The sequence below is a fragment of the Pseudophryne corroboree genome, assembly GCF_028390025.1.
Source record: "Pseudophryne corroboree isolate aPseCor3 chromosome 3 unlocalized genomic scaffold, aPseCor3.hap2 SUPER_3_unloc_39, whole genome shotgun sequence".
Taxonomy (NCBI): Eukaryota; Metazoa; Chordata; class Amphibia; order Anura; family Myobatrachidae; genus Pseudophryne; species Pseudophryne corroboree.
This window is the reverse complement of record NW_026967529.1, coordinates 261,611-280,892: the sequence shown is the minus strand read 5'-3', so window position 1 is coordinate 280,892 and position 19,282 is coordinate 261,611. Positions and strand designations below refer to the sequence as shown.

The following is a 19,282-nucleotide window of genomic DNA, read 5'->3' as shown; positions in this document are numbered from 1 at the left end:
CTGCACAGCGAGAAACTGACAGCCGAAAGGAGCTCAGGCACCGCTGCGGGAAGCTGCCCAGGCGCGTGCCGGCCAGGGGGTCCGGAGCGCGCCAAAATAGTGTCCGCACAGAGCGCCAGAGAGTGTACTCGGCGCGCGCCGGCCAGCGGAAGGGGTCTAGTATAAAGGTACATCCAGTGGCAGCAGCAAGTGGAACTCGTATAGCCTAATGTTAGAGTTCCTTAACAGCAGCATATATATATATATATATATATATATATATTTGCAAAATAGACATTGGTGGGGGCCATGTGTACTGATTATGGCACCAGGCTGAGGTAATAGGTGGGTCCTCCCCCTCACCCCAGTAGATACATAAGGGAAGTGGTTTAAGAAAGAACTAGCTTTCCCTGCTGCACTGACTGCATAGTGCATAGCAGAGAGATCGTTAGGTAACTGCTCCCTCTGCTGGTGGATAATATATATACAGATGAGGATATCCTGAAAAGTAATCAACTTTACAATTTATATTTTCAAGGGACTTCTATTCAAAGATCCTGCAGAAAATACACGGAAGCAAGCGAATACCAACCCTAACATCGTAGCTGATTACAGTTGGGGTGTGAGAATTGAGAATCGGCTGGTGTTTTAATTTTATTTTTTTAATTTTTTATTAAGGTTAATTTAAGTCAAGTTATTGACCTGCTCCTTTTATATACGAAAAGGACAGGTAATTCCAGCCGGATCCAATACCTTCGCTTCCGTCATCTCCCAGTCTTTCTCTTCCTAGTTTAAAGGGTGAAAGCGCGGCGGGTTACCCTGGTACAGGGTTTTCAAAACAGCATGTCTAAGGCGGCCAAGACCTCCAAGACCTGTTATGTTTGTACGAAATGTAACAAGAAGAGCACGCGGGTTGGCAGCTCCGGGGTGTGCGACTCCTGCTTAGACAAGGACGCTCCACCCGGGACCAGTGCTCTGGCCAAGGTATGGGAAGACAACCTGGCTAATAGAATCTCAATAGAAATGGCTGAGTCTCGCAAGCAACAATCAGAATGGGCTGCGGGATTCTCAAAGACGATGGAGGAATTCCTCATCAGGTTAACGCCGCCCGCACCCGTAGAAACGAGTGTGCGCAAAGCTGTTAAAAGAACTCTCCCTATGATACAAGAATCAGAGGAGGAAGAGGGTTTTCTTCCTGATACGGAGGAAGGTGAGTTAATTGAACCTAACCTAGACGCCGACTTTCCAGAGGAGGACTCGGCAATCTCAGGTCTGGACTCCTTAATTGACGCGGTAAAAGAGATCCTACGTTTTAAGGACGAGCAAATACGGGAGCCGGAGGACTTCGATTTGTTCGAATCCCAGAAGCCGCGCTCAGCAGTGTTTCCTATTCCTAAATCCCTCCAATCTCAGATAGAGGAGGCTTGGAAACAACCTGACAAACGGTTTCAATTTCCGAAACGGTTTCAAGTAACTTATCCCCTACCTAAGGGTGTAATGGACAAGTGGGAGACTCCGCCGGTAGTGGATGCTTCCCTAGGAAGGTTGTCAAAAAAGACAATTTTACTAATTCCTAACGTAACTACTTTAAAGGATGCGTCAGACCGTAAGGTTAGTACTGCGTTAAAGTCAATTTTTGCTGCGCTGGTGCAGCGCAGAGACCTGCGATCGTCTGTGCTTGGGTAAACAAGGCCATGGGTGCATGGTCCGGGCGTATTGTACAAGCTATTGAGGAGGAAAATAGCTTAGAAGAGATTACCCAACTGGCGGAACACATTCGAGAATCTGCATCGTACTTGTATCAAGCTTCTAAGGATATTAGCAGAATAGCATCGCGCATATCTGCATCGGCCATATCGGCTAGAAGGATTTTATGGCTCAGAGAATGGCAGGGAGACTCTGAGACCAAGAAGGCGGTAGAATCCATCCCCTTTGAGGGTGAAATGCTGTTTGGACCAGAATTAGACAAGTGGATTTCGCAGGCTACAGCGGGGAAGTCCACTTTTCTGCCTACTCCGTATACGAGAACCGCTCCACAAACTAGGAGAGGTTATTCGGGACCATCGTTTACTTCATTTAGATCACGGTCCTTTCGGGCCCGAGGTAGGGGTTTCGGTACACAGGCACGCGGGGGCAGAGGTAGAGGCCGCTCGCAAGCAGCAACCAGAAAGCAGGATAACCCTGCTGACAAGACCGTGGCATGACGGCCTCCCAGCTCACCTGGGGTCCCCCTTGGTGGGCGGCCGACTGAAAGGTTTTCAGGACATCTGGGCCAAAACCTCACCAGAGCTTTGGGTGAACAACTTAATCTCTCAGGGATACAAACTGGAATTTCAACAGAGGCCTCACAGTCAGTTTTTTACAACAGGATGGCCTCAGTGCCCTCAAAAATCAAGGGCACTACGGGCAGCAATTCAAAAATTACTACAAGCAGAGGTCATTATTCCGGTTCCCGTTTCTCAGAGAGGAACGGGATTCTATTCCAATCTCTTTGTCGTGCCAAAGCCAGACGGGACGGTCAGACCAATTCTCAATTTAAAAGTTTTCAACCAGTTTTTAAGAGTCTACAAATTCAAGATGGAATCAATCCAATCGGTTATTGCAGGCTTAGAACCAAGCGAGTTCATGGTATCCATGGACATAAAGGATGCATATCTGGTGGCGGAGCACTAGCAATTCAGGGCCTTGCCGTTCGGTCTAGCGTCAGCCCCAAGAATTTTCACAAAGATCATGACGATCATGGTGGCAGGACTGAGACTGTTGGGGGTCACGATTATACCTTATCTGGACGATTTACTGATCAAAGCTCCATCTCAGAATCGACTGCTCAAGGATGTTCAGACATCCCATCAATTTCTAATTCAACATGGATGGATTGTCAATTTCAAAAAGTCCAACCTCATACCGACTCAACGGATTCAATTCCTCGGTCTCATCTTGGACACGGTCCTATTACGTGTGTTCCTACCAGAGAACAAGGTACAGGACCTACAGACATTAGTGGCTCAGGTACTGAGGACGCAGACCGTTTCTCTGCACCTCTGTGTGAAACTGCTCGGGAAGATGGTGGCGTCTTTCGAAGCTCTCCAGTACGGCAGACTTCATTCACGACCATTCCAATTGAACCTCATTGCTCAGGGAGCAGGCTCGCACTGGCTTCTCCATCGGAGAATTCGACTTCAACCACAAGTAAGGGTCTCCTTGATATGGTGGTCTTTACACAAGAACCTTACAGCCGGCAAGAAATGCGGCATTTGGGATTGGAAGATCTTGACGACGGACGCCAGTCTCAGATGTTGGGGAGCCGTCCTAGACGACCATCAGTTTCAGGGACGATGGACGCTACAGGAAAGCAAATTACCCATAAACATCCTCGAACTAAGAGCAGTCTACAATGCCCTTCTCTTAGCAGAAGACCTAGTCATGAATCAAAACATCAGGATTCAGTCAGACAATGTCACGATGACGGCTTACATAAACCGTCAAGGAGGAACAAAGAGCAGGATGGCGTTAAAGGAGGCCACAAAGATCTTGTTGTGGGCAGAAAGACGAGACATCATTCTCTCCGCAGTGTTCATTCCAGGTGTGGAGAACTGGGAAGCAGATTACCTCAGTCGCCAGGACATGCATCCGGGGGAGTGGTGCCTTCATCCACGGATTTTCAACATGATTGTGAGAAGATGGGGTCTACCTCAGGTGGACCTGATGGCGTCTCGACAAAACCATCAACTGCCCAGATATGTGTCAAGAACTCGAGATCCAGCAGCAGAAGGAGTGGACGCATTGACACTTCCGTGGTGTTACGGGAAGGTTTACATATTTCCACCATTCCCACTCATACCCAGGGTTCTGAAAAGAGTAAAGCGGGAACGAGTGTGGGTTATTCTAATCGCACCAGATTGGCCCCGCAGGAGTTGGTACACCGACCTGCGAGGGTTACTGGCGGAGGATCCTTGGAGGTTACCTCAGAGAGAGGACCTGCTATCTCAGGGACCGTTCCTGCACCCCGACCTAAACAGGCTGCGTTTGACGGCGTGGCTATTGAAACCCGGATCTTAAGAGACAGAGGGATCCCACGAACGGCCATTCCTACAATGATTGCCGCTAAGAAGCCGGTCACAGCCAGGCACTACTACAGGATTTGGAGACGGTACATGGCTTGGTGTCAGGAAAGGGGATGGAATTCATCAAACTTCCATTTATCGCGACTTCTACTGTTCCTTCAGGCCGGTCTAGAGGGAGGACTCAGATTGGGCTCTTTGAAGGTTCAGATTTCGGCTCTCTCCATCCTTTTTCAACAGCGGTTAGCATCCTTGCCAGAGATTCAAACCTTTTTACAGGGGGTTCTGAGGATTCAACCCTCTTTTCGTCCTCCCACGGCACCATGGGACTTAGGTTTGGTGTTAGAATATTTGAAGTCACCGACCTTTGAGCCATTGACTAGTACAGACCTGAAATATATATTTCTTGGAAGGTCACGTTATTACTTGCCTTGACTTCGGCTAGGCGGGTTTCTGAGTTGGGAGCCTTATCCTGTAAGATTCCTTTCTTAGTTTTTCATGAGGATAGGGCGGAACTCCGTACAAGAGCAGACTTCCTTCCGAAGGTGGTGTCGGGTTTTCATGTAAACCAGCCAATAGTGGTCCCATCTTTCCAGGGTCTCACAGATGAGGACGTGTCATTGGATGTTGTCCGAGCTTTACGGGTATACGTACAGGTTACGTCATCTTTCAGAAAGTCGGACCATTTATTTGTTCTTTATGATGGGCCAAAGAAGGGTTGGCCGGCCTCTAAGCAGACCTTGTCCAAATGGATTAGACTTGCCATTCGGCAGGCTTATATTTCCTGTGGCAAACAGGTTCCGGGTCAGACGGGTGCTCATACTACCCGATCAGTGGGTGCCTCGTGGGCGGCTGCCAGACGTGCTTCCACTACTCAACTTTGCAGAGCGGCGACGTGGTCTTCAGCCCACACGTTCATAAGATTTTACAAGTTTGATACTTTTGCGTCCGGAGAATCTAAGTTCGGACGTTTAGTTTTGCAGGCCACCGACAGCACTCCCTCCCTGGGGGAAAACTTTGGGACGTCCCCTACTGTATAGGACTCCAGTGTCCCCTAGTGGATGAAAGAGAAAAGAGGATTTTGGTACTTACCGATAAATCCATTTCTCTGAATCCTCTAGGGGACACTGGACGCCCGCCTCGGTGCTGTCAAACCTGCTGTGTTAAAAGTTCTTGTTTTAAAAACAGTTTGTATAAACAGCGTTCCTTTTATTCGGTTAAGAGTTCTTGGCCGCTGTTTGATATGTTGTACGGTTCGGTTACTCGCCATGTGCTATAGTGTCATGTCCTATTCTCTCAGTCAAATTTTTCAAACTGAGGGAGGAGGGATGTGAAGGGGGAGGAGCCGGCTGTGCAGACAATGCTAATTTAGATTGTGCCACACCTCCGGTTCAAGGCTTCACACCCCTACTGTATAGGACTCCAGTGTCCCCTAGAGGATTCAGAGAAATGGATTTATCGGTAAGTACCAAAATCCTCTTTTCGGCCATTACCCTGATAAATACTCTCGGTGCCGTGGACAGACCGAACGGCAACTTTTGGAATTGGTAATGACAAACCTGTACCACAAAACTGAGGTACTCCTGGTGAGGATGGTAAATGGGGACATGCAGGTAAGCATCCTTGATGTCCCGAGATACCATGTAATCTCCCTCGTCCAGGCTTGCAATAACCGCCCTGAGCGATTTCATTTTTAACTTGAACCTTCGTATATAAGTGCTCAAGGATTTCAATTTTAGAATGGGTTTCACCGAACCATCTGGTTTCGGTACCACAACATTGTGGAATAGTAACCCCGGCCTTGTTGAAGGAGGGGTACCATGATTTTCCCCTGCTGGAAGTACAGCTTGCTGATTTGAGGTAACGGCGAGAGGGAGTCGCCTCGAACTCCAGCTTGTATCCCTGTGATACTGCATGCAGAACCCAGAGATCCACCTGTGAGCGAACCCACTGGACGCTGAAGTTCTCGAGACGCGCCTCCACCGCACCTGGCTACACCTGTGGAGTCCCCGCGTCATGTGGAGGACTCGGAGTTAGCGGGGGAAGAATTTGATCCTGGGAACTGGCTGACTGGTGCAGCTTTTTCCCTCTTCCCTTGTCTCTGTACAGAAAGGAAGCGCCTTTGACCCGCTTGCTTTTCTGAAGCCGAAAGGACTGTACCTGATAATACAGTGCTTTCTTAGGCTGTGAGGAAACCTGAGGTAAAAAAATTTCTTCCCAGCTGTTGCTGTGGATACAAGGTCCCAGAGACCATCCCCAAACAATTCCGCACCCTTATAAGGCAGAATCTCTATGTTCCTTTTAAAGTCAGCCTCACCTGTCCAGTGCCGGGTCTCTAATACCCTCCTGGCAGAATGGACATTGTATTAATTTTGGATGCCAGCCGGCAAATATCCCTCTGTGCATCCCTCATATATAAGATGATGTCTTTAATATGCTCTTATGTCAGCAAATACTATCCCTGACTGACAGGGTCACAGACCACGCTGCAGCAGCACTATCCATGCTGAGGCAATTTCAGGTCTCAGTATAATACCTGAGTGTGTAAATACAGACTTCAGGATAGCCTCCTGCTTTTTATCAGCAGGCTCCTTCAAAGTGGCCGCATCCTAAGACGGCAGTGCCATTTTTGACAAACGTGTGAGCGCCTTATCCACCCCAGGGGATATCTCCCAGCGTAACTTATCCTCTGGCGGGAAAGGGTACGCCATCAGTAACATTTTAGAAATTACCAGTTTCTTATCGGGGGAACCCACGCTTCTTCACACACTTCATTCACTCATCTGATGGGGGAAGAAAACACTGCCTGCTTTTTCTCCCCAAACATAAAACCCTTTTTAGTGGTACTTGGGTTAATGTCAGAAATATGTAACATATTTTTTATTGCCGGGATCATGCAACGGATGTTCCTATTGGATTGTGTATATATCTCAACCTCGTCGACACTGGAGTCAGACTCTGTGTCGACATCTGTGTCTGCCATCTGAGAGAGCGGGCGTTTTTGAGCCCCTGATGGCCTTTGAGACGCCTGGGCAGGCGCGGGCTGAGAAGCCGGCTGTCCCACAGCTGTTATGTCACCCAGCCTTTTATGCAAGGAGTTGATACTGTCGGTTAATACCTTCCACCTATCCATCCACTCTGGTGTCGGCCCCACAGGGGTCGACATCACATTTATCGGCATCTGCTCCGCCTCCACATAAGCCTCCTCATCACACATGTCGACACAGCCGTACCGACACACCGCACACACACAGGGAATGCTCTGACTGAGGACAGGACCCCACAAAGTCCTTTGGGGAGACAGAGAGAGAGTATGCCAGCACACACCAGAGCGCTATATCATGTGGGGATTAACACTATAACTGAGTGAATTTTCCCCAATAGCTGCTTGTATATACAATATTGTGTATAAATTTAGTGTCCCCCCTCTCTTTTTAACCCTTTGAGCCTGAAAACTACAGGGGAGAGCCTGGGGTGCTTTCTTCCAGCTGCACTGTGAAGAGAAAATGGCGCCAGTGTGCTGAGGGAGATAGCTCCGCCCCTTTTTCGCTGACTTTTCTCCCGCTTTTTTTATGGATTCTGGCAGGGGTATTTATCACATATATAGCCTCTGGGGCTATATATTGTGATTGTTTTGCCAGCCAAGGTGTTTTTATTGCTGCTCAGGGCGCCCCCCCCCCCCCCCCAGGGCCCTGCACCCTCAGTGACCGGAGTGTGAGGTGTACATGAGGAGCAATGGCGCACTGCTGCAGTGCTGTGCGCTACCTTGGTGAAGACAGAAGTTTTCTGTGTTTTTTTATTATTTTATTTATGTTTTTATTTAAAAAAAAGTATTCATTATTTAAATTTTTTTTGTGGGGTGGGGGGCGCCAAATTACTGCCTTGACCCGGGTGACAGGAATCCTAGTTTCGGCCTTGCTATCAGGACCTATCCCGCTGGCCTAGCTCCTCCCGCTTGTGTCGTGGCCCCTCCCTCTGAAGGAAAGGGTCCCTTAGCCCACTTGAATCTAGCATCAACCATACTAGATCCAAGTGGCCCAAGGGACCTTTTCCGTAAGGGGGAGGAGCCGCAACACAAGAGGGAGGAGCTAGGCCAGCGGGACAGTTCCTCTCCTACCCACGCCACCACCGAGCCTGAAGCGTGGCGAGCGTACTTTTCGGGTAACCTGTTCGGCCGTAGCTCCTCCCCCTGGTGACGTGTCTCCTCCCCCAGGTACGTCAAAAGGTCCCTTATCCCACGGTAGATGCTAGAATCAAGTGGGCTAAGGGACCTTTTCCGCAAGGGGGAGGAGTTACGACGCAAGGGGGAGGACCTAGGCCAGCGGGATAGTTCCTCTACTATCCACGCCACCAACTATTACCTATAGTAATTAGGTGGTGAGCGAAGCGGAGCGGAGCGAGCCACCGTGCCCGAAGCGTGGCGAGCGAAGCGAGCCCGCGAGGGTACTTTTCGGGTACCCTGTTCGCCCGTAGCTCCTCCCCCTGGTAACGTAGCTCCTCCCCTCAATACGTCACAAGGTCCCTTCAGCCCCTCCGATATAGAACCAACCCTTATCCCACTCCGATATAGAATCAACCACCCCCGGTCTCCTCCTCCAGGTAATGGCCGCCGCCCCCTCTCCTGCCGGGCAGGGTGTATGTGCTGCAGTGTGTGCTGCATGCAGTGTATATTACCAGTGTAGGCCACTTGGATCTAGTATCAACCGACCGAGGACGGAGCCTTGTTTACAGGAAGTGGCGGGGCGGTGTTTCCGGGTCACCGTCTGCATAGCGCATAGGATTATGGGTACTGGGAGTTGCAGTCACTGAACAACCAGGAGCAGCCCCGCCCACTCTCCCGCTCATAAGCCGGAGAAACCCGTCACTCATCATCTAAGCAACGCCCATTCTACCGTTCATAGGCCGAAGCTCCCGTCACTCAGACACACCCGCCCCTGTGTCCCGCTATTAGTCGAACCGACCCTTCGCTCATTCACACACCCTCCTGCCCATAGCTCGCAGCCCCGCCCATTCTACCGTTCATAGGGCGCAGCGTCCAGTCACTCATCAACAAGCACCGCCCACTCTACCCGCAACTTGTCGGAGTGCCGTCACTCAATCACCTTCTCTCCCTCCCATAGGCCGCAGCACAGTCCCCGCCTTCAGCTGCCTCCCGCCCCCCGGCCACTCTATTCATCATTATCTGCTGCTCACACAGACTAAGCCACCATGGCGGCGCCCATAGGGAGCCAGCAACATGGCGCCTGCCCCATCTTGATGCTGTCCTGTGTGTGTATGACAGCGTGTGTACAGATCAGGGTTCTGTCTATGTAGCCTACAGATCAGTGGCGTGCCATGAGGTTATTGGCTGGGTAGGTACAGGTATATATACAGATATATAGATATATATATATATATAGATAGATAAAGATTTATATATATTTATCACCTCCCTGTCCCTGCAGCCCAAGTGATCTGGAGGTGAGCTGCCCAGTCACTTCCCACCCACTATAGTATATCCTCGTCGAGCACCAGAGGCCGGAAACACTTAACAAATAACCAAATAAGGATGTTACTCACACTCCGGCCCTTCCCCACCTTAACTATTTATTGGTTGCTATGGAAACCCGTATACACAGGGTTATAAGCACATATCCAATAGGTATAATAGTATTCAGTAATCAGATTTAAATCTGATTTGTGAAGTGTTTCCGGCCTCTGGTGCTCGACGAGGATATAGTGACACACGGACGGCGCGGTCATGTGACCGAAAGAACGACGTCCTCCGTGACGCAAATGCGTACTTTGTCACGTGTCATCATCTAGACAAATAGGATGGACTTGCACTCTAAAGACCCACAAAGTACACCAGCGCACCCCAGGCGAAGGGGGTTTCTGACACCCGGTCATGTGATTAGAACCACATGACCGTGGGTAGGTTATTCGACCAATGGGACTGCCAGAATAGCCGATCATGTAATGTGTAACATCACATGATCAGTAGGTTGTAGTTACACTGTCAAACGTTTTTCTCTGACGTCCTAGTGGATGCTGGGAACTCCGTAAGGACCATGGGGAATAGCGGCTCCGCAAGAGACTGGGCACAACTAAAGAAAGCTTTAGGACTACCTGGTGTGCACTGGCCCCTCCCCCTATGACCCTCCTCCAAGCCTCAGTTAGATTTTTGTGCCCGACCGAGCTGGGTGCAATCTAGGGGGCTCTACTAAGCTTCTTAGAAATAAAGATAGTTTTAGGTTTGTTATGTTCAGTGAGACCTGCTGGCAATAGGCTCACTGCATCGAGGGACTAAGGGGAGAAGAAGCGAACCTGCCTGCTTGCAGCCAGCTTGGGCTTCTTAGGCTACTGGACACCATTAGCTCCAGAGGGACCGAACACAGGCCCAGCCATGGAGTCCGGTCCCAGAGCCGCGCCGCCAGCCCCCTTACAGAGCCAGAAACAAGAAGAGGTCCGGAAAATCGGCGGCAGAAGACATCAGTCTTCACGAAGGTAGCGCACAGCACTGCAGCTGTGCGCCATTGCTCCTCATGCACACCTCACACTGCGGTCACTGATGGGTGCAGGGCGCTGGGGGGGGGGGGGGGGGGGTTGCCCTGAGCAGCAATATTAACACCTTGACTGGCAAAAATACATCACATATAACCCCCAGGGCTATATGGATGTACATTAACCCCTGCCAGAATCCATAAAAATGTGGGAGAAAAGTCAGCGAAAAAGGGGCGGAGCCTATCTCCTCAACACACTGGCGCCATTTTCCCTCACAGCTCCGTTGGAGGGAAGCTCCCTGGCTCTCCCCTGCAGTTAATACACTACAGAAAGGGTTAAAAAAGAGAGGGGGGGCACAATTTAGGCGCAGTATACAATATATATGCAGCTATAAGGGAAAACACTTTTTTATAGGTGTTATCCCTGTGATATATAGCGCCCTGGTGTGTGCTGGCATACTCTCCCTCTGTCTCCCCAAAGGGCTTTGTGGGGTCCTGTCCTCTATCAGAGCATTCCCTGTGTGTGGGCTGTGTGTCGGTACGGCTGTGTCGACATGTATGTGGAGTATAATGAGGTGGAGGCGGAGCGAATGCCTGTAAATATGTTGTCACCCCCTGCGGGGTCGATACCGGTGTGGCTGAACTTATGGAAGGATTACGTGAAAGTGTCAACTCCTTACATAAAAGGTCGACGACACAGAACAGCCGGCTACTCAGCTTGTGCCTGTTCCAGCGTCTCAAATGTCATGGGGGGCTCTAAAAACGCCCGCTACCTCAGATAGCAGACACAGATGTCGACACGGATACCGACTCCAGTGTCGACGACGATGAGACTAGTGTACCCTCCAAATAGGTCCACCCGTTACATGATTGAGGCAATGAAAAATGTATTACACATTTATGATTATACCCCAGGTACCACATAAAAGGGTATTGTGTTTGGTGAGAGAAAACTATTAGTAGTTTTTCCTGCATCTAAGAAATTAAATGAGTGTGTGAGGAAGCATGGTCTTCCCCCGGTAAGAAATTGATAATTTCTAAACGGTTATTGGCAGCGTACCCTTTCCTGCCAGAGGATAGGTCACGTGGTGAAACACCCCATAGGGTAGATACAGCGTTGACACGCTTTTCAGAAAAGGTGGCACTACCGTCTCCGGATACGGCCGTCCTGAAGGAACCTGCTGATAGAAAGCAGGAGGTTACCCTATAAGATATAGTCACACACTAGGGCATTATATTGCGACCAGCCCTTGCTTCGGCATGGATGTGCAGGGCTCCCGCTGCGTGGTCAGATTCCCTGTCGGAAAATAACTATGGATAGGGACAATATTTTGCTGACAATAGAGCATATAAAAGACGTGGTCTTATACATGCGTGATGCACAGAGGGATAATTGCTGGCTGGCATCAAATATAAGCGCTAGGTCCATTGCCGCCAGATGGGGGTTATGGACTCGGCAATAGTCAGGCGATGCCGACTCGAATCGGCACATGGAAGTTTGCCTTATAAGGGGGTAAAACTGTTTGGGGATGGTCTGTCAGACCTCCTTTCCACAGCTACTGCTGGGAAATCGACTTTTTTGCCACAGGTTACCCCACAACAAAAGAAAGCACCGTATCATCAAGTACAGTCCTTTCGGCCCCAGAAAAGCAAGCGGGCTAGAGGCTCATCCTTTCTGCCGTGAGGCAAAGGTAGAGGAAAAAGCTACAGCACACAGCTAGTTCCCAAGAGCAGAAGTCCTCCCTGCGTCCGGTAAGCCCACAGCATGACGCTGGGGCTGCTTAGGCGGACCCGGGTACGGTGGGGGCCCGTCTCAGAAATTTCAGCGCCCAGTGGGCTCTCTCACATGGATCCCTGGGTCCTTCAAGTAGTTTCTCAGGGGTACAGGCTGGAGTTCGAGATGTTCGCCCCCCCCCCCCCGCCGTTTTCATAAAATCTGCCTTACCGGCACCGCCCTCTGCCAGGGAGGCGGTGTTGGTGGCTATTCAACACTATAATCACAACAAGTGATTGTCAAGGTGCCCCTCCTTCAGCAAGGAAGGGGTTACTATACCACAGTGGTCGTGGTACCGAAACAGAATGGTTCGGTGAGACCCATCTTAAAATTAAAATGCTTGAATGTTTTTATATCAGAAGATTCAAGTTCAAGATGGAATCGCTCAGGGCGGTTATTACGAGCCTGGACGAGGGGGATTACAGGGTCTCCCTGGACATCAAGGATGCGTACCTGCATGTCCCCAATTACCCTCCTCACCAGGAGTACCTCAGATGTGTGGTACAGGACTGTCACTATCAGTTCCGGACGCTGCCGTTGGAGTTGTCCACGGCACCGAAGGTCTTTACCAAAGTAATGACCGAAATGATGATACTCCTTCGCAAGAAGGAAGTTTTTATTATCCCGTACTTGGACAATCTCCTGATAAAGGCGAGGTCCAAAGAACAGTTGGTAGTGGGGGTAGCACTCTCTCGGGAAGTGCTACAACAGCACGGCTGGATTCTCAATATTCCAAAGTCACAACTGGTCCCGACGACACGTCTTCTGTTCCTGGGAATGATTCTGGACACAGACCAGAAAAGAGTGTTTCTTCCAGTGGAAAAAGCCGAGGAGTTGTCATCTCTAGTCAGAGACATCCTAAAACCAGGACAGGTGTCGGTGCATCAATGCACACGAGTCCTGGGAAAAATGGTAGCTTCGTACGAAGCATAATTCCATTCGGAAGGTTCCACGCAAGGACGTTCCAGTGGGACCTGTGGGACAAATAGTCCGGGTCCCATCTACAGATACAACAGCAGATAACCCTGTCAGCAAGATACAGGGTGTCGCTGCTGTGGTGGCTGCAGAGGGCTCATCTACTAGAGGGCCGCAGATTCGGAATACAGGACTGGGTCCTGGTGACCACGGATGTCAGCCTTCGGGGCTGGGGTGCAGTCACACAGGGAAGAAAATTCCAAGGAAATTTCGCTTCACATTAATATTCTGGAGCTAAGGGCCTTTTACAATGCCCTAAGTCAAGCAAGGCCCCTGCTTCAGAACCAGCCGGTACTGATCCAATCAGACAACATCACGGCGGTCGCCCATGTAAACAGACAGGGCGGCACAAGAAGCAGGATGGCGATGGCAGAAGCCACAAGGATTCTCCGATGGGCGACCTACACCCGGGAGAATGGGGACTTCATCCAGAAGTTTTCCAAATGCGGAAAAACCGTTGGGTATGACCACGGGTGGACATGATGGCGTCCCGCCTCAACAAAAAGTTGAAAAGATATTGCGCCAGGTCAAGGGACCCTCAGGCGATCGCTGTGGACGCTCTAGTGACACCGTGGGTGTACCAGTCGGTTTATGTGTTTCCTCCTCTGCCTCGCATTCCAAAGGTACTGAGAATCATATGAAAGCGAGGAGTGGAAACTATACTCGTGGTTCCGGATTGACCACGAAGAGTTTGGTACCCGGAACTTTAAGAGATGCTTGCAGAGGGCCCTTGGCCTCTGCCGCTCAGACAAGACCTGCTGCAGGGTTCCAAGACTTACCGCGGCTACGTTGAACGGCATGGCGGTTGAACACCGGATCCTAATGGGCATTCCAGAGGAAGTCATCCCTACCCTGCTCATAGCCAGGAAGGATGTCACCGCAAAACGTTATCACCGCATTGGGCGAAAATATGTTGCGTGGTGTGAGGCCAAGAAGGCCCCGACGGAGGAATGTCAGCTGGGTCGATTCCTACAATTCCTGCAAGCAGGAGTGACGTTGGGCCTCAAATTGGGGTCCATCAAGGTCCAGATTTCGGCTCTGTCGATTTTCTTCCAGAAAGAACGGGCTTCACTGCCTGTAGTTCAGACTTTTGTCAAAGGAGTTCTGCATATTCAGCCTCCTTTTGTGGCACCTTGGGATCTCAATGTGGTTTTGGAATTCCTGAAATCACATTGGTTCGAACCACTTAAGACTGTGGATTTAAAATATCTCACGTGGAAAGTGGTCATGCTGTTGGCCCTGGCTTCAGCCAGGCGAGTTTCAGAATTGGCGGCTTTGTCTTGTAAAAGCCCTTATCTGATTTTCCATATGGATAGGGCAGAATTGAGGACTCGTCCTCAGTTTCTCCCGAAGGTGGTCTCCGTTTTTTCACTTGAACCAACCTATTGTGGTGCCTGCGGCTACTAGGGACTTGGAGGATTCCAAGTTGCTGGACGTAGTCAGGGCCCTGAAAATTTACGTTTCCAGGACGGCTGGAGTCAGAAAGTCTGACTCGCTGTTTATCCTGTATGCACCCAACAAGCTGGGTGCTCCTGCTTCTAAGCAGTCTATTGCGCGCTGGATGTGTAGCACTATTCAGCTGGCGCATTCTGCGGTGGGATTACCGCAGCTTAAATCTGTTAAAGCCCATCCCACGAGGAAGGTGGGCTCATCTTGGGCGGCTGCCCGAGGGGTCTCGGCTTTACAACTTTGCCGAGCTGCTACTTGGTCAGGGGCAAACACGTTTGCAAAGTTCGAGTCTACACACGATCCAGCCTGCCACATTGTGATTGATTGAGACTCCCTGGACTAGTGATGCAGATGATGACATCAGGATAAAGGATTCTGATTGGTGGATCGCGGCAATTGCCGGTATTTAGGGGAGAACCTGGAGGCAATCTGGTTCTGCCTCTGATGAAGCAAACAGCGAAGCGTGCGTCAGGCTAGCTGTGCACTTTAGACAGTCTCCATATCATGTTAGAATAGGAAGGATATAACCATATGAGGAGTGTCATCCCATGCAAATTGCAGGGAAATAGGAAACAGTCTTGTTAGATACCAGACTCCAGTGTGCATTGTGAAATTCAGTGTGCATAGTGAAGGATATATCAAGTGCTCCTTGAGTAGGAAACAGCTTATTTGAGAAATATATGTAACTCTATTGTGTGCATTGAAAGTTACTGAGCAGAATTAATGACATGTAGTTAATACCTTTAATTAATGTCCTTATAGATGCAGTACTCAGTTTTAACATAAACAGTATACTTATACTATAAAGCACTGTTCAAAGGACTGCATATATACTGGGGCATCAGTGACATGGTTCACATGCTTAATGAATGCCTAATTGCTATTCAATAAACCTGCTCTATCTCTGTCTCAATCTAATTCAAAAGAATAAACTTTGAATGCTCCTTTATGAATAATTTAGGAGCGAATACAGTATAACATTATAGTGATTCCGAGGGGAAAGTGCCTAATTAATACTGTGTTAAGGTGAATATTAATCACCAATCAACATTGTGACGGGGAAAGCTTAACCCATTGTGATAAGCAGCGACGTGAGCTGCAAATAAGTCCATCCTCATGTCACAATTAAACTGAGATTAGATTGTCAGGCGTAAACAGCCAAAAACAGTTAGAGTTTAATCTGAGAATCAGACATCTGCTGTTTCTCCTGCATGTGTTACAATTGTCACAATTAAACTGAGAGAGTTCAATCTGAGAATCAGACATCTGCTGTCTCTCCTGCATGTGTTACAATTGTCACAATTAAACTGAGAGAGTTCAATCTGAGAATCAGACACCTGCTGTTTTCTCCTGCATGTGTTACAATTGTATCACTACACACATGACTCATTCACAGTGGATGTAACAGTATCAAATGAACTGAGAATATACAGATGCCTCTGTGGTACAATTGAAGCCTAAGAATTATGTTATCATTCCAGTGATACAATAAAAACATAACACACATTGTTGGAAGATCATTTCATTATGTTTATAATTTAACACAGCAAACCATTGGAGCACTACTATCATTTTGCTACTATTATATATTAAGAAAATAGGAGTCCTGTTTCCATAACGGTCTCACAGTACATGTCCCGAGAGGGACTTGAAAAATAGAGACACTTATTCTAGGAGTTTAGAATAACAGATATACAGTTATAGAGAAAGCATATACCTCTAGGACACTCTTCACTGTTCCAATATTAGAATTTAGGATACGGATGACATCTAGTGCGCAGCTTTTTCAATTTTAATCACAATTTCTATCTTATTTACACTCTCTTACCTTTTTTCTTAAAATTCGCTGGTTTTATTATATATAATAATAAAAGTTATATTTTAATATAAGATTGTGTGCACCACTTTAGGGCATTCCGAACCCTCTTTCTTCCCTTTTTTTGTGCAGATTTATTTTGCCCGTGGTAGCACCCCCTACACTGTCATGAATAACACAGATGTGTTTGGGACAAAATAAATAAGGGGTCATTTTCATAGAAGTTATTCAACCTGTGCGACCAGTACTACAGTCACTATGTTTCTGTTATAGCCAGCAGATAAAAGTTGTGAGATATGAAGAGGTTATGGATGGATGGTAATTTGTTACAAACAGAGCGTGCATTCCATAAGCCACATTTTAGTGACTTGGAGGGGGATGGGAGACACGTGATATTTATGAGGTTAGATGGAGTTCTATGTTGTTTTGAGATAGCTGAGTGTGAGAGGGACAGGTGGTTGGGGCCTGGATTTGGTGATATGGCACCAGCTAATAAAAACAGAAGAGTGAGGTAAATATTGGTGGATGTTTGCGAGTGTTTATTCTGGTGGCCAATTGTGGTTGTCAAAGTACTTGCAGAGAAGTAAGTATAAAGCTCATGAGTGGTTAGAAGAGGAGAGTGGAGAATAGAAGCTGTAATGTGCACAGAGGGGTGAGTTTTAGGGTGAGTGTAGAATGTGTTACATTTGGTGAGAATTCCATGAATTGAAATAAGAAACAGTAGTTTGATGAACATGCTGTGGTCGTTTGTGAGATAATTTTGGGTTAAGTGGTGTAGGAATAAGTTGTTTAAGTAAGTTACCTTTCCTTGCTGGTGCTCAATGTTTGTTCAACTGTTTTTTTAACTGTTCTGATAACACACTTATTAAATTCCACGCAAGCTACCCCTAGAAAGCTGACCCCTTGACATTATACAGTAACACCAGGGGATATGACTGGAGAGGTGACTGCTGGGAATGGGACATTATACAGTAACACCGGGGGATGTGTCTGGGTGATGACTGGAGAGGTGACTGCTGGGAATGGGACATTATACAGTAACACCGGGGGATGTGTCTGGGTGATGACTAGAGAGGTGACTGCTGGGAATTGGGCATTATACAGTAACACCGGGGGATGTGTCTGGGTGATGACTAGAGAGGTGACTGCTGGGAATTGGGCATTATACAGTAACACCGGGGGATGTGTCTGTGTGATGACTGGAGAGGTGACTGCTGGGAATGGGACATTATACAGTAACACCAGGGGACGTGTCCGAGTAATGACTGGAGAGGTGACTGCTGGGAATGGGGCATTATACAGTAACACCAGGGGACGTGTCCGAGTAATGACTGGAGAGGTGACTGCTGGGAATGGGGCATTATACAGTAACACCGGGGGATGTGTCTGGGTGATGACTGGAGAGGTGACTGCTGGGAATTGGGCATTATACAGTAACACCAGGGGATGTGTCTGGGTGATGACTGGAGAGGTGACTGCTGGGAGTGGGACATTATACAGTAACACCGGGGATGTGTCTGGGTGATGACTGGAGAGGTGACTGCTGGGAATGGGACATTATACAGTAACACCAGGGGATGTGTCTTGGTGATGACTGGAGAGGTGACTGCTGGGAATGGGACATTATACAGTAACACCATGGGATGTGTTTGGGTTATGACTGGAGAGGTGACTGCTGGGAATGGTACATTATACAGTAACACCAGGGGATGTGTCTGGGTGATGACTGGAGAGGTGACTGCTGGGAATGGGACATTATACAGTAACACCAGTGGATGTGTCTGGGTGATGACTGGAGAGGTGACTGCTGGGAATGAGACATTATACAGTAACACCAGGTGATGTGTCTGGGTGATGACTGGAGAAGTGACTGCTGGGAATGGGGCATTATACAGTAACACCAGGGGATGTGTCTGGGTGATGACTGTATCACTGTGTGAGTCAGGTTCCTATAAGGTGTCAGGATGTCACTGTCTATGTCTCCATGCAGGAGGAGGAGTGTATAGAGGAACACAGGGGTCTGTACAAGGACGTGATGATGGAGAATCACCGGCCCCTCACATCACTGGGTAAGAGGACACTGTCATGTATTGTACAGGGGAGAGCAGGTATGGGGGCCCCTATATACATACATCATCTGATAATCACATATATACACTGTACTCAGTCACTGTGTGTCTCCTACAGATGGGCCCAGTAACAGAGATACCCCAGAGAGATGTCCCCGTCCTCTGTATTCCCAGGATTGTACAGAGGAGAATCACAGGATCCCACAGGAGGATCAGGTAGGTGGGATTTAGGGTCTCGCCAATATACCAAAGTGACTGTCACTATATGATCTTTAGAGCAGCTGTGTGTTTTATACACTGATATTATACTGTTTCACCCTTAGTTTAAGCTAACACTATGCAAATGCCATTGTATTATTTTCTCATACGTCCAAGAGGATGCTGGGGTCACATCAAGAACCTTGGGGTATAGACGGGATCCACAGGAAACATGGGCACTTTAAGACTTTCAAAGGTGTGTGAACTGGCTCCTCCCTCTATGCCCCTCCTCCAGACTCCAGTTTAGAATCTGTGCCCAGGCAGACTGGATGCACACTGAGGAGCTCTACTGAGTTTCTCTTAAAAGACTTATGTTAGGTTTATTATTTTCAGGGAGCACTGCTGGCAGCAGTCTCCCTGCTTTGTGGGACTGAGGGGAGAGAAGTCAGATCTGCTTCTGTGAGTTTCAAGGCTCTGCT

General features: G+C 48.6%; 1 protein-coding gene and 1 long non-coding RNA gene across 3 annotated transcripts in view; one reads left to right on the top strand and one right to left on the bottom strand.

Moving 5' to 3' along the window:
- The window catches only part of LOC134984152 (zinc finger protein 260-like), a 65,368-nt gene extending 56,533 nt beyond the window's left edge, over positions 1–8,835 (bottom strand). For both annotated transcript variants that reach the window (XM_063949775.1, XM_063949776.1), the window contains exon 1: positions 8,715–8,835. The gene's annotated coding sequence lies outside the window, so the exon portion shown is untranslated. The remainder of the gene's footprint in view (positions 1–8,714) is intronic.
- On the top strand, positions 8,775–18,819 carry LOC134984158 (uncharacterized). Its single transcript, XR_010191716.1, has 3 exons — positions 8,775–9,391; positions 18,527–18,605; positions 18,724–18,819. It is a non-coding gene; the product is annotated as an uncharacterized LOC134984158 (long non-coding RNA).
- Positions 18,820–19,282: the final 463 nt, after the last annotated feature.